Source organism: Perca fluviatilis, chromosome 12 (genome assembly GCF_010015445.1).
Source record: "Perca fluviatilis chromosome 12, GENO_Pfluv_1.0, whole genome shotgun sequence".
Lineage (NCBI taxonomy): Eukaryota > Metazoa > Chordata > Actinopteri > Perciformes > Percidae > Perca > Perca fluviatilis.
Genome location: NC_053123.1, coordinates 15165108 through 15180542, shown reverse-complemented (window position 1 = coordinate 15180542; position 15435 = coordinate 15165108). Strand labels below are relative to the sequence as shown.

The window sequence follows — 15435 nt, the reverse complement described above, 5'->3', positions numbered from 1 at the left end:
GCGGTCAGCATCACTAACTCAAAGTTACAAATTTTTGGAGGTGCACGTCGAGCTATGGCGGAGGCCTCGGAGGGGGCACGCCGTCGATTCGACGCAGAAACATAAATCAGCCTTAAAAGTATTTCTTTCTCTACTTCTCTTTATCTCAGTGTGTGTGTGGGTCAGATGTTAAAGTGTGGTGTGTATTGGTGTGCAATGCCGTCTGCCCCAGTGTCTTTTGCAACACTACCACTGGAAGTTGCCAAAGTCAGAAATGTTAAAATCCTACACATGGGGGATTTAATTTGTTGCATACTGTGTTTTCAGACAAACAGATGGCCATTTATCCACAGTCTAACTGTGCTTGTTTGCCAAATATTGGCAAAAAAGCAGGACAAAGCAGTGAATCAATTGCTTTGTAAATGACACTTGAACCCCCCCCAAAATCCAATCAAGTTTGAGGGGGCAGTAAAAAACAGAGAGTGAGGGACACAGAGAGGGAGATAGAGAGAGGCTGTAAAGTGTGTACAGTCAGGAAGAGGGGATCAAAGTCCAAGAGGGAGGAGACAGAGAGGCAGAGTAGTGAGCTGGCTCTGTGTTACGTGGAGGTTTCCTTAAGGGGACAGTCATGAAGTCCAATTGAAACACACTTTGTTTATGTTGCTCTCTGCTGGAAATGCATGAATAAACATTTCTTCCTCTTGGCATAGGTCAAAGTATAATACATCTTTGATCCCTCTGATGCCGATAACTTGCCGAAATGCTGCAAAGCTAAGACACCAAGCCTGAATTCCAGAGCCCAACATGTGTGTGTTTAATATGGCACTTGTTATTTGGCTTTTTTTTTGGATACTTGACAATAAAATGAAGAACAGAAAAGATGGGGAAAGGGGATTAAACATTCCTGACAGGACTAAAAGTGGAGATGCTCACAGTTACATGATATGCGTCCTTGTCCATTGGTCCACGCAGATACCGCTTACATGTTTGTGCAAATGCATGTACAGTGTGTGTGTGTGTGTGTGTGTGTGTATCTACTGGGGGGTAACCTGAGCGCTGTGAGAGTGTAGTGGCTGCCAGCAACTCATCTATAATGCAGGCCTGTCTCTAAGCAGGTTGCTGAGAGTGCAGGGGAAGGAGAGAATGCTCTCTCAGGTATCCAATAAATCTGTCCCTTCCTCAGCCAGAGACAATCGAGCTGTGCGAGTAGAGGCCCGTGCTGTAATTCCACCCCACAGACGATTCTAGGAGCTGGGCTTCTGACGTGGGCCGCCGTGAGTGGATGTGGTCGGCTTGACAGAAGCATGGATTTTACGACACAAGCCTGCATGCACAGTACCCTCTATAAAAACTGCACAATTATCTTGCCTAAATAATGACTACAGAGCACAGTCTGACAGAAAACCTGATGCCATACAGCCTCTTATAATGTTCACCCATTTGTACTCTCTCTGCCCAATCTCTTTCCTCTTTCCGAGCTGGCTGAATCAGGACTGAGTCTATGGTTGACAAAAAGAATAGGAAACGGACCTCTCGTTCTCTCTCACTGATCTCTAATGGAAGATCTCTATGTGCGTAGAATCCCATGAATAATGTCTGCGCCTCATCAAGAAGGGCCCAGGGTTTCATTTACACAGTCATTTATTTACAGGACTTTCCGAAAGTGACCATGACTAAGCAAAAGGACACACTGACCGTCCTTTTGAGGTTAAAACACTTTTTTGTTACATGTTTGCATAAAATAAATAAATATTGCTTGCAAACAATGCATATGCTCAGCAGAGTGGATACAAAGAAGAGAGAGAGAGAGAGAGAGAGCGAGAGAGAGAGAAATTATCAGGGGATGATCCTTTAATCCCTCTACAGGGCTCTAAAGACAAGCTTGTACAAACACAAACCCTATTCAGCCCTCCCACTCCATATATCCTCTAAACGCTTCCTTTCATTTCTTGCCTCTCTAAAGGCCACCTAATGTCAATGGCCAATAGCACAATGCATCATGGTAAGTACATCTTTAGTATACTGTATATGAATACACTTCTAAATATGGAGTAGTATTGGCAGAGAAAGACCTCACTGATATTGTCACTGCACCACACTTTATATGAGTGTGTGTACACATGGCAGCTGGTGGTGCAGGCGGATCAGGTTCTCACACACACACACACACACACACACACACACACACACACACACACACACACACACACACACACACACACACACACACACACACACACACACACACACAGGGCGTGTCCAGCAGGATCCAATAATCCCACTACTCCCAGCAATCCACTGGGGAAGGGAGTATTTTTGTGGCACTCAGCAAATGCCAACATGGCTGTTAAGATTGTGTTTCGACGTACTGCACCTTCACAAAAGCAGCTGCACCTTCCACAATATATTAATACAGCAACAGACAGACCTTTACTTACATACACAGAAGTGTACATTGCAACCAGCAGCATCAGTAGCAGCAGCATCATCCGTGTCTCCATCACTCTGCTCCTCATTTAGGGAAGCCCTGCTGGGCCCCATAGCGGGAACCTCCCTTTAGGTGACAGCTGTGCCACCAACAAAGAACCAATTTAGCCGCCATCCCACCTCATAATTCACACGTTACCATGTCAACACAGTATCCGTCCTGACCTTCTGCTACCAGTCACACTCACTCTCATCCAACGCTCAGGTTTGGAGAGGCCAAAAAGCCTGAAGGTTGCTTTTGAATCCACTAAGCCCGTCACACAGGGAAAGCAGAATAGTGTTGCTTTTAAAAGAACAACAATAGAGTGGTCTTCACTATTTTTAAAGTGAGGAGGGGGTAAACCATCCAAGATAGTATTTAGCATTATCTAAATACTGACCATTATTTGAACAACAAAGTACATGTTATAGCTCTTCACCTCAAGAAAAGTCGGGTACAAATCTCAGCCTTATGAGCTACCAACAACTGACCAGCAGATTTATAAAAATCTGATCCTCATAGGCATAAAGACAAGTTTGACTGCAGCACACTGAGCCACAGTCAAACCTTTTCACAGATACTGTCCAAAGAAAGATAAATACCTGCTCCAGAATGTTTCCATCCCTCCTGACCTTCTCTCTTAAAACAAACACCAAAGAATGAATGGTGAGAGCAGCACTCGTCTCCACTGAGCACCTTGAGTAACCAATAAAAGGAAAAGTTCTGAAACAAAATAAACTGGACAAATACAAGTGTCTCTTACCAGCAGTCGCTCAGGAGTCTCTATGGTCCGAACTACACGTGACTGTCTGTTATTCTGGGTCACAGTTAAACAGCTGAACTCTGGTATCTGTACTTGTTTCCCTTGTCAATGCAGACTATTGACTTTCATGGCCGGTGTTCATCATGTGAGCAAACAATGTTATAAAACTGAAATTCGGAAAAATACTGCTCATAGATTTCTTTGTCATTGAAGTCAGACAGAATTACATTAAAAACATATTCAGCAATATGAACATCAAACACAGAGACCTCAGAAACGTGACTCTGCCAACAGAGCGGCCAGTCCTGATTTGATTGTTGGGATGTGGGCCGATGTCTAAATCAGCTTTTCCTCGCTACCATGGCCATGAGTCCCGCCAGAGGGGATTGGACAGCCTGCCGTAGGTGGGTGAAAGTAATAATCTGCTGGTGCGGGCACAGAGGTGGAGGGGAAAATAAACAAATTCTGGCAAAGCGTTCAGGCATCTGCTGTCACATGGCTGACATTTCCCTAAAATCCCTTTTTCTTCATATTCTGATTCCCTCTGGTGACTCACCTGAGCTGACTTAAATACTTGGTGGTGGCTGAAGGGAAAACAGGCCACAGAGCAATAATCCCTGCCTGTTCGGGGTTTGACTGGTGTTGCTGGTACAAATAGGAACAAGGTCAAAGCTGCTCCTGCTAACGTCACAGTACAAATTCCAGGTGGGATCACCTGGAATATGGCTGGTTTGTTGTGAAGTAGGGAATCTCAGAGAGAAGAGGAGGGCACTCAGGTGGATGAATGAAACTGCCAGAGAGAGTTGACTGATAAGAGGATGAAAGTGGAAAAAACGAAACAGCTACACCTGGGCTTCTTCTTCTGAAGTCCAAAACATCAATGTCTGACTGTCTGGTTTCCTCGTTTGTTAGGGAGTTCAACAAACAGAACCCAGCTGACCAACACGCTCATAAAAAATAAATTGTGCTGTAATGTATTCTATCTTTAGCAACACTCCAAACACACACACACATAACTTGTGCCTCAAATAGCCCCAGTACGTACCAAGAATTGGACCCCCCCCCCCTTTCAGTTTCTGTTCTCCCAGCCTCTCAGTGAGGCTGCAGCCAGCACTGCAACGAAGACACACAGCCTCCTAAAATCTGAAACCATCATGCATACTCTGCTCTGAAAAGCTCACACAGCTTCAATATCTGCCTTTTCAGTCAAGCAGATTCTTTGTTACCAGCGATGTTCAAAAAAAAGCTTTACAAAGCTCTATTTATGAATGCTAACCAGATCCTTTTCGGATAGATGATGAATGCAAACAGACAGAAAGGAACAGTGGGGCCAAGGAGACAGTGGAGGGAGAAAATGGCTTAGAGAAAAGTAGAGGAAGAAAAGCAGATTAGGGAGACAGAAAGGGAGGTGGAAGGTTATGAATGAGGGAGATAGTGAGGAACATTTTGTGTCTGGAAACAGAAGAAAGAGTGAGAGCAGAGAAAAATGAATCAGAGAGACGAACAAAAAGGAAAAAGAGAAACTGCTTTTCTGCTGCTGCTGCTACTGCTGCTGTGGCTGCTTGCGGCATGATACAGTACCGACCACGCTCCAATGGAAAAGACTCCCAGAGCGACAACAAAGGACACAAGAGGAGCCGGCTCCATGTGAACTGGGCCTGTCTGCCCTGCACGGCCAGGAGACAGCAGCACTCACACACATAGAAAGGCACAGACAAACGCACACACACTCAACACTACACACCAGAGCAGCTGCTGCCACAACAATCCCCCTTGTGCTCTTTTAATAGTGACGGCCTGCCTGGCCCGCCAACAACAAGGGTTGAGGAGAGAGACAGACGCACAAAAAGTGACACAACAGACAAACACCCATACTGCAGGAGACCGGCTGTGACTGACACCATTTTAATGGCCCTGCAATATGAAAATACACAAAGCTGCAGAGCAAAAAATAAAAATGGGTTTCACATGAGAAAGTGGATGTTGTACTACAAGTGCATGTCCTTTCTTCTGCCTTAAACAGACTCTACCACAGCAGAAAGCCAGGAAATCAATACACATTAGTGCTTCTATTAGCTCCTGGGTTCATACAATCCCTGCAACATGCACCTCATCTAAGGTTTAATAATAAATCTGGTACCCCATTTCTATTTCTCACTAGAAATAAAATCCAAATGGCAAACTCCTCATGGATCTGAATATGCAGCCATTATTTTAAGTGTGGAGAATGGATGGAGCTCTCCCTCATCCTCCTCCTCCTCCTCCTCCTCCTCCACCTCTTCTCCTTTATAAGCCCGGCTGCCGGCTACTCATCCAGTGCAGTTACATAAACATGCTTAGTAGCAGAGGACAGAGGTGGGCATACACAGAGCTTTTCTGCTGCCAAGCCAAGTAAAATAAAGAGATGGATGAAGATGCAAAGTGGGGGGAGAAAAGTCAAAGATTGTGAAGCAGAAAGGGGAACATGGACAAAGAGAGAGGCAGAGTTAAGTAAGACAAAAATCTGGAAGAGGAAAGTGAATGTAATTTGTTGTATATGTGCACATGCTGAAATGCCTGTGGCAGTGCACAATCCAAGTGTGTCCCAGAAAACTCTTTCATCTGCCCAGCGTTATAATGCCTTAGAATATCATTTTGCTACTCCATCAGGAGGTGGAGGGTGGGGGTCCTGTTGGTCTCTACCTTTACCTACATTTAAACCTGTCCTTCAGAGGGCACAGAGAAGCACTGCATCAAAAAGCAGCAGCAGTATCATCGCTGAGCCTAAAATAGCTCCTGCACGCACCAACGCACGACCACTTAACACACTCCTGCAGCACTTCTACTGAACAAACACTGACACAGCTGATCTACTTACAAACAGCACACACGTACACGCATTTGAATGTCTCCTTGCACACACACACCCACACACCAAAGTACAATAAAAAAAAAACTATATTCAAGACAAATTTACAAGCAGGAGCAACGTACCTCCCCATCACACTGCTTCCACTCAGATGTACAGCACAGCATCAGCAGATTACTTACAGCAGACAGAGCTCAGATTCATGGTCCTCCCTCAGCTCTGAGGCAGGGATGGATAAAAAAAAAAAAAGCCGGGGGAGAAAGGCTGAACGGACGGTCAAGATGGAGAAAAACGGCAAGAAAGGCAGGGAGAGAGGGAGGCAGAGGCTGGAGAGTGATGGACATTCCTCTAACTCCCACAGCACCTGGGATGTGAGTGGGTGGCTGGCAGCGTCACCGGGTCGCTGAAGACCTGCTCACGTCACACTTTTCATGAATGGAGCTGTCTGACGCAGAGAGGACGCAGCTCAAAGAGCAAAGGATGGGGGGGGGGGTAGGAGGGGAGAGCCTTCTGCACAGACTCAGAGAGTAGAAGTGCAGAGAGATGAAGAGGAGAGGAGAAGAGAAGAGGAGGAGGAGGAGGGGGATGTATTTCAAAGCAGCACCAGCTGGGAACAGCAGGTTAGGCTGCAGTGGCGTCTCTGTAAGTAGGACAGACCATTTCTGCACAAGAGAAAATCCCTTTGTACAAAATCAGTAATCAGTTCTCTCCATGCCAATCGTATTACCATCCCACATATGACTGCACACTGCATCCTGTATTCTAGCATGTGCTATCTATTTGTGACAAAACAGTGCACACATGCAGGCACACAAACAGTTCAGACTTGCTCCTCCTTTAGTTGTCCATAGTCATGAAGTTATTGTGATTAACCTACATTTTCACCACAGGGTGTACGTAAATGCTCTGCACAGCTGTGCATTGTCTTGGTAAGCTAAGAAGTGTTTGACTGCAAACTGAAAGACTTCAGTATTCAGTGTTTCAACAAAGCATTAAAACCACATTTAAGCATGTGTGTCCATGTTTATACAGAACTGTATGTACTAAAACAGCTGAATAGGGCCAATTTGCCAAGTTTCTCATGATGCGGAGCACTCAAATCTAATACCAAACCACTTGACAGGAGTTCAAGCTTCAGGGCTGAAGGGGTTGCGACAGTCGGAGAAAAATCAAAAGGTCAGATCCAGAATGACAGAAGAATTGTTCTATTTTCCTCACAAAAGGTCTTTGAATGTCTCACACAAACTCTCACAATGAGCAGCAGTAAAACCACTTTATTCAGCTTCTCAGCACATTTGTGAGCAAACGTTTCTGAGCATCTCACAGGTTTGCTGAGTCTGATCGCTACATCTTGCCACACACACACACACACACACACACACACACACACACACACACACACACACACACACACACGTGACATCTTTAAATCTTTGAACATACAGATGACTGGTATGAATGACGATGCATGAGTCCATAATGCACATTTGGAGAGCTGACAAAGGTATCAACTTCTGCAACATTTTTAGGGTGACATTAAGAAATTGACTGAACGGTTGAGTCACCGACCAGATTATCAAAAGACTGGAGAGAAAAGGAGGTGCAGCTCAGACGGAGGGAGGTGGTGGTCTGTCTGTCTGTCGGTCACGTATATATGTGTGTTTGTGAGTGGTGATGGCAGAGAGAAAGACTAACTGCGACTAGAGGGGGTATACTGATTGAGACTGAGGGCCTGGGGTTAAAAGGAAAAGCTCGGGGAACAGATGCTCCACCCCATTCTCTCATTACAGGCCCAAACCTCTGGGGAAGATGAAGATGGAGAGGGAGTAGTAGGAATGTAATGATGCATGATGGGTAGGGGGTTGGGATAATGGAGCAGCATTGTTAAATCTCCATCCTCAGGCCACACCCCAGCAGGGGACACTGCCAGAGGAGGAGGTCTGGTATCCCGGGGCGAGGCTGAGACTTCCAAACATGGCCTAGAAATGGCGTGAAATGACAGTCAAATGAGTCACGGTACAGATGGCCGAGGATGCTGGCTCTGATGGGACTGGCATTAGGGAATGGGGAGTGTGTTTAGCTGATTGTTGGATCTGTAAAAACTACACCTTTGTGACGCAAAGTCCAAAATGAACACAAGGTCAAGCCTTCTTTTGGCCCAGAGCAGAACAAGAGCGGGTTTAAGCCGACATTGCTATTTTTGCCATGTGCCCGAAGACACACTGCTGTAAGCAAGGACTACATACACAAAAAAAACACAGCAGGGGAATTCCCAAAAATACATCTGTAGTTAAATATTGGCAAAGAGAGAGAGACATTAGATATCCATAGGAGCATGGAATTCAAATACCTGACCTGTTTGCTTAGCGAGAACATCTAGCTCTGCTCTATAGCCGAAATTCCAAAGGTCAGCAGATCACAAGCCTGTGTGCTCACGTGGAAATGAGCAAAGCTACAGTGTATTGAAAAAACAAGCCAGAAACACCCTCCCCAACTGAGTATTCCTCGATAAAAACTAAACACTTTTAGAGCCAAGACAGCAAATTCAGTTGTGAGTTGAAGGTTTTTATAAGACATGGCCAAAGGATGCTCTGTACTTCTGTCAAAACCACAACACGCCACACAACTTTTGAAAAAACAAAAAGCACAGGACACATTATGACGAGATCACATAAAAGTTGTCTATATCGACGACGTTTCATTTACGGGATAGTTCCGGTGCCATTTACGGGATAGATTCCCTCATTTTCGGCCTGTTGGTATTCTAATCTCTGGTCGATCAGGGAAACATCCTCCAAGATACAACCAACAATCAAATTATGTTTATTTTTATTTTTTTGAGGAAATTCTCATGTTCACTAAGAGGAAGACTCTCTTTTGCAGGAACGCCCTGATCACATTCACACAGTTGCACATTCATACCTGGAAGCTGCCCAGTACAACCACAGTCTAATAATGCTGTTTAAAATAAATGCCAATAAACCAGAGCACGCTTTGCTCCTATCCAGGGATGTTGTGTGGACTAGCCAGACCCTTCTCAGCAGTACTGTGGAGGAAGGTCTGGCAATGCAAGACTACATAAAAGAGACCCAAAGTAGGTAACTTGTCTCAACCCAAACAAACTTTCCTCTTGTGAGTTCAACTAATGGTTACCTGTTTCATCACAAAATCATGAAATGTTTATGTGCCTCAAAGCCTCTCAGTTCTAATATTAGCAGTGATATATAACATTTCGTATTTATCAGTTTGTTGCAGTGTTTTCATTTTGAGTATTGTTTCAAATGTAGCTACTTAGTCTGAAGCTAAAGAAGTTTATTAGGGGGCGCCTGGTTAGCACACCTGTTTGAGCGTGCGCCCCATGTACAGAGGCTCAGTCCTTGAACAGGGGTTCAGTTCAGTTCAGTTCTGAACTGCGACCCTTTGCTGCATGTCATCACCCTCTCTCTCACACTTTCCTTACTTAATCTGTCCTATCAATAAAAAGCCCCAAAAAAAAATCTTAAAAAGTTTTTTTTGTGTTTTTCTTTTTATCTATCTACTGTAAACTTCTGCACATCTCCTGATCAATATTTTTGCACACCCTGCACACAACTGTACAGCCTTCCTTCTTTCCATTTCTACACCGTTATATTGTACATTTGTTGTAGGGTCTTTTTACATACTTTTTATTATAATATATCTATTCTGTATTTATGTTCTTGACGGTGCCCTTTTCGTTTATTGTATGCACCACATACACCAAGGCAAATTCCTTGCAAGTGAAAACTTACTCTGGCAATAAATCTGATTTATCAACCTATCTGTCAAATAATGCATTAATATCGTAAGCCATTACAAAACAGCTCATTTTCAGTACCACATCAAAAACCCACAGAAGTTACTGGAAAGATTCGTAGCTACACGAGAGCTGGCTTTTATTTTCAAAATTAGATGTCACTCTATCATTGGATTTCTTCCATCCTTCAATTTTTGCTACACAGCTTTAAATTAATTCAACTTTAATTTAAAAAAGTTTCAAATAAGTTTGGAGAGCGACAAGCAGGGAAGCTAAAATCAGAGCTTATCCATTTTCTACTTTGATTACGGCTTCCTCAGGTAGATACTGCTTTTCAGTACAATACGTGTGTATATAAATGACTTCATCACTATCATAATAAAAAAAATAAAAGCAAAGCTCATTATGCTAAGATCACAAAACAGTTTTTTGTGATCATGAGGAAACAAAACACTCAAGGGAAAGACACCAATCACCTCAAAATGCACACTAAGACTGAAATCCACTCAGTTTCTCAGAGCCCAGTGTAGCATCTCCAAATTACTTGAATAGTCCGACTAAGTACAAAACCCCCAAATATTTAATCTACAATAATATAAAACAGAGAAAATCAGCACATCTTCTGTTTGCTTGAAAAATTACTGAAAATATTTATCGATTACAAAAATCAGTCACAATTAATTGACTAATTTCAAGTGTAATCCACACGGTGTCTTGAAAGGTAAGTGTAAAATCTATCATCATTCTCAAATTTTTTTATACAATACCAGATCTAAGTTGATCTAAAAATGACTTACATCCACTACTTGTCCCCAAAACATAACCTAGACATTTTGAATTCCAACAATCCTGTTTTACATACATTACATGAGAGGACGGTGACGAGTGAGTTATTCCAAGCCCCTCAATAGGCTGTCTGATCTGAATTATAGCTATAATAAGATATTGACTTAGTTTTATAGGATTTAGATGTCTTGGGAGGTCCAAAAACATCTTTAAACATTTCCGAACTAAAGAGATAAAAAGAGTCTGACCTCAGTCTGTCAATTAGCTTTTCTCCAGCAGTGGCCAAAGCCTCCTGTTCTGTCTCCATCCCCGGCACACAGACATGATGCACGGCCAGTCCGTGCTCCAGCAGCCCTGGCCTCGCCTCCAAGTGCAACAGAGCTGTAAACCACACTGGCTCAGCTCTGTTATACACACTCATTACTTTTTCACCAGCAGTGGAACAACAGCACTGACAGCTCCTGTGTCCTCCGCATTAATAAGAGAAAAAGCCCCATCGCGACTTACAGTGGTTTACCTTTACAATCTGCCATCAGATGCAGCCGCCAGGTATAGACACGCAGGCCCACACAAACACAAACATCTATGATTACAGACACACATAAATAAGACTTCCACGGGGGTCTGCTCAGTCTTACGGTGATGTTGACGTGTTCTGCTATAGAAATACAGTAGATACTATAATTTCATATAGGGCAATATATATTTGGCAATAGCGCAACTACAAAAAGTAGCTAAAAAAACAAACCAAAAGGCCAACTAACCTAGATAGCTAGGGGAGCTAAATCAAGTTAACGCTGAGTGAACTGGTGAGAAAGCCATAGCTAGCCTTGGTCAAAGCTAATTTCACGAACTTTTTTCCTGCTATTTCCTGTATTTGACAAATATAAATTTTTAGGAACCAATATCTTGGTATATAATTATTATATTATATAATTATTAACAAATGGTAGATAGAAAGCAGAAGGGACACATTTTGTTTGTCAATACCCCTCATTTGCTGAAGACTGTCCGTAGATAGAGCTAATTTGGGTATTATGTATTGGGGGTAAAATACAGTAATCTGCCTAAAAAGACATCCAAATCAAAATCTGTAGTTACTGCCCTCTGCTTCTGTAGGACATTATTTATCAATTTAAGGAGGCTGAGGATTCCTACAAGACGTCTCCTTCATTTGCAAAACTTGAAATTACTTAGATTTAAATTTGTAATGGACAAAGATTCTTGCTAGTGTGATCTTAGTACTGTTTCAACACTTTCACCAAATGCTTTTTGGTACCAACTGTAATCCTATAAATCACGCAGCCCAGAGCCAGCTGGTTGGCCAGTGGATAAAATGCAGTACTGTAATTGGAGGGAGGAAGTCAGAGGAGTCAGGGAAATACCTAAACTAATGAGAATAGATTAGTCCTGATTATGTTGACTTCATGCACAAGGATAAACCTGTTGCTAAGATGGATGATGGAACAGACTGACCTGGCTCATTGGTTGGTTTTACAAAGGCAGGCATGGATGAGTGGTAAGAGAGTCCTGCACACAACAACCAGTGATTCTGAGAGAAAGATAATGCTTGTGAGATTACCGTGCTGTGCCCACCAACAACCCAACCGCTTGACCAATCCGCGCTGACAGGAAATTACATAACAATGACTGTTCGACACTCCCGCAGGATTTCGCCTGCACCACAACAATTGCTCTATGCTGGTTCCCTCTTTATCATGAATCCAGAGTAGACAAGTAAACAGATGAGGAGCAGCAGACAAAAACCCTGGCTGTGCTGACCTCCCTCCAGCTGTATGCACCTGGTTATCCCAACCGTGATTTATAAGATTGCGTGCAGAGCTATAATGCAGAACACAGCAGCCAGTCTTAGATAACATAAAATGTTATGAAGGCTCTCCAGCCTTCTTGTTTCTAATTATTTCACTAAAGAGAATTACAGAAGTGGTAGGAAATAAACACATGCTGGGATGTCATGTTCACATACACTTCACCTCCTTTTCCCATATTCCTGGACGGAGGACGGAAGAAAGAGTAGGTGGCAGCAGTGGGTGGCAGGCAGTGGTGGTCTGCCTGAGATTACAACTGTGTAGCTGGGGGTGTATGGTGCTGCTGCCTGCTGCTCGCTGGGGTGAGAGGTTAGCCGAATATATGTGGCTATGTACAGAGATGGGAGGAGACTGCAGGGCAGAGCACACACACTGTACATAAATTATGCATAAAGTATGCACAGCTGCATGCACTGTAAGAAATGATTCTGTGGTCATGTAGATTTGAATTAATGTATTAGGTAAAATATATTCAATATGATTGTGTTTTTGAGGCAAATATTTAATTAAATTTCAAATAAAAATGTTTGATCCCCCCCATTAGTTAAAATCAAACCAATTGTATTAAAATTTAACTAAACCCAAATATATTTAAGAGAAATTGAGTTAATTCAAATCAATGTAATCAGGCAAATTTTAATTGAAAAAGCACTTCCTGTCAACCTAGCTAGCTAGCAGCTATAATGTTACCCAGCCTGCCGTTCGGCTATGTAAATTTGTAGGCTAAATGTAAAATTATTAGTGTTAGAAATTGTTAAAGTCACAAATGGTTGTGTGCTATGGTGTTTTATCCTGTTAAAGAGAGTTAGTTGTGGGTTATTAATTGTCGTTATAAATTTACAACCATGAGTGAGAAGGGTACGAAGTTAACATGGCTCCCGTTCTGAAGTCACACGCAGATCAATTCGGCGGCCTTGCACCGGTATTACGGTATATGAAAAATTCATATCATATGGGAAATTAATACCGGTATACCGGTATATTGCCCAGCACTACTACAATGAGTCGAAAGCACAAAGTGAATTGTTAATAAAATTCTTATTTGAGTATTTGTTAAGTTCTGTACTTTCTTGGCCATAGACTAGTCATTCCTAAGAAAGAATATTTAGATTTAATTCATTGCATTGATTAAATTCAAATCGATGTGCAGATTAATTATTACTCAATTATATATCATTGATATGTAGAATTAAATAAATTTGTATTAGTACTATTTACACATTAGGGAGTTTATCTTTTTCAAATCAACTCAATATTTTTGTTTAGGTTATAATTAATTCTGTACTGTTTTCTATTCAAATATACTCATATTAAATGGATAACTATTAAGGGTCTCATTTAATTAATATTTACTCAATGCCGAACCATGTGAAATTTAATTAATATTGCTTGTAATCTGCTGCCTAATTTTTATTGAGTAGATATGGTGTATCTTTTCTTACAGTGTGATTATCGCAAAAAAGAAAATCTCTTATAATCTAAAAGTGGCGTAATAATCAGTTTGTCTCAATTTTGTTCATTTTGTGCTTAGAGCTGCAATAATAATACTAATAATTAACAATTATTAGTACAGATAAACCTAGCAATTATTTTTTCAATTAATTGATAAATCGTTAAGTTCCTATATGCCATCTTGAAATAACTTTTTTGTTCTACCAACAGTCACAACCCAAATACAGTATATTCCATTTAAAAGTGTATAAAACAGAAAAAAATCTGATTTGAGAAGATGGGACCAGAGAAGGTTCACTTTTTTGACATAAATAGTAAATAAACTCAATTATCGATCGAGTTAAAAAAAAAAAAAAAATGTATATAGCTACATACATAGTTTGCCTCTTATTAAGGCTTATTGCTGTGAACATTTGTTTTGGCCATTTGGTGCATGCTGCACATATTATCTCTATTGCATTAGATAAGCATTACTCATGGACAAATAGGAATGCATTATGATCTAACAGTGCATCCCTGTTATTCACAGATGCACACATGAGAGGTCGGAGCACACACAGACACACAGACACACACACACACACACACACACACACACACACACACACACACACACACACACACTGTATGACTTGTGCATGTGCTATGGTTCTAGCTCCTCCACTCGTGTGTGTTAATTTGCTCCCCATGAAGGGCTGCAGCCTCTGGTAATTATAGAAGCTTGGCTAGCAGACACACACACACTAGGGCTGCTCGATTATGGAAATAAATATGATCACGATTATTTTGTTCAATACATAAATCAACAGTAAAAAAAAACAACAGTGAAATTTGCCTTGATACTTTTCCTATTTAAACTTTATTTTTTCATTCAGAACACAAGAGAAAATAAGAGTTTACTTATAACTAATAATTGTTTGGGTGAGGCTATTTGCACCCCTGGTACTATTAGCAGTGTATGCTATTCATACCCTAGTGCAATTAGAAGAGCTATTAGTACCCTGGTGAAATTAGAAATGAAGGCTATTCGTACCCCGCCGGTGCACACAGCACTGTGTTCTATTAATACCCTGTCTGGTACAAATATCAATGTAATCTATTTGCACCCCTGTGCATTTACAGTACCTTGGCATTTACACAGAGTTATCCATCTGTTGAATCAGTTGTACATTTTATTTCCAAACTGTATATATTTTAAATATTGCTCGTGTAGTATTCAATTATTATTTAATGTATAGGCCTATTGTTCCTATTATTTAATGTATACTCTGTATGTGTGCAGTGTGTCTGATATTTTTGCTGCTGCAACACCATTATTTCCCATTTTTTTGGGATCAATAAAAAAAAAACTAATCTGATCTAATCTAATACTACTCATGTATTACACCGTTTTGGAATATTATCGCCCTGACATTCTTACCCTAACCATAACCAATCCCACTCCTCTTGCCTAAACCTAACCAACCCAACCAGAGCAGGCATATTCATGAGTCTTCCCCTACCACCCTGCAAAACACATTTTGCGTTTGCGAGCCC

The 15435-nt window shown here is 41.7% G+C and overlaps 1 protein-coding gene across 3 annotated transcripts in view; it reads right to left on the bottom strand.

The window, feature by feature from the left end:
• si:ch211-45c16.2 (mitogen-activated protein kinase kinase kinase 13) overlaps nt 1-15435 on the bottom strand; it is a 35907-nt gene that overhangs the window by 15677 nt on the left and 4795 nt on the right. Inside the window, exon 1 of one of the 3 annotated variants that reach the window (XM_039818124.1) lies at nt 6240-6497. The exons of 1 other annotated variant lie outside the window; for it this stretch is intronic. The gene's annotated coding sequence lies outside the window, so the exon portion shown is untranslated. Of the gene's footprint in view, nt 1-6182; nt 6498-15435 lie in introns of those variants that run through there. One more of the 3 variants, XM_039818123.1, reaches the window with a different exon arrangement.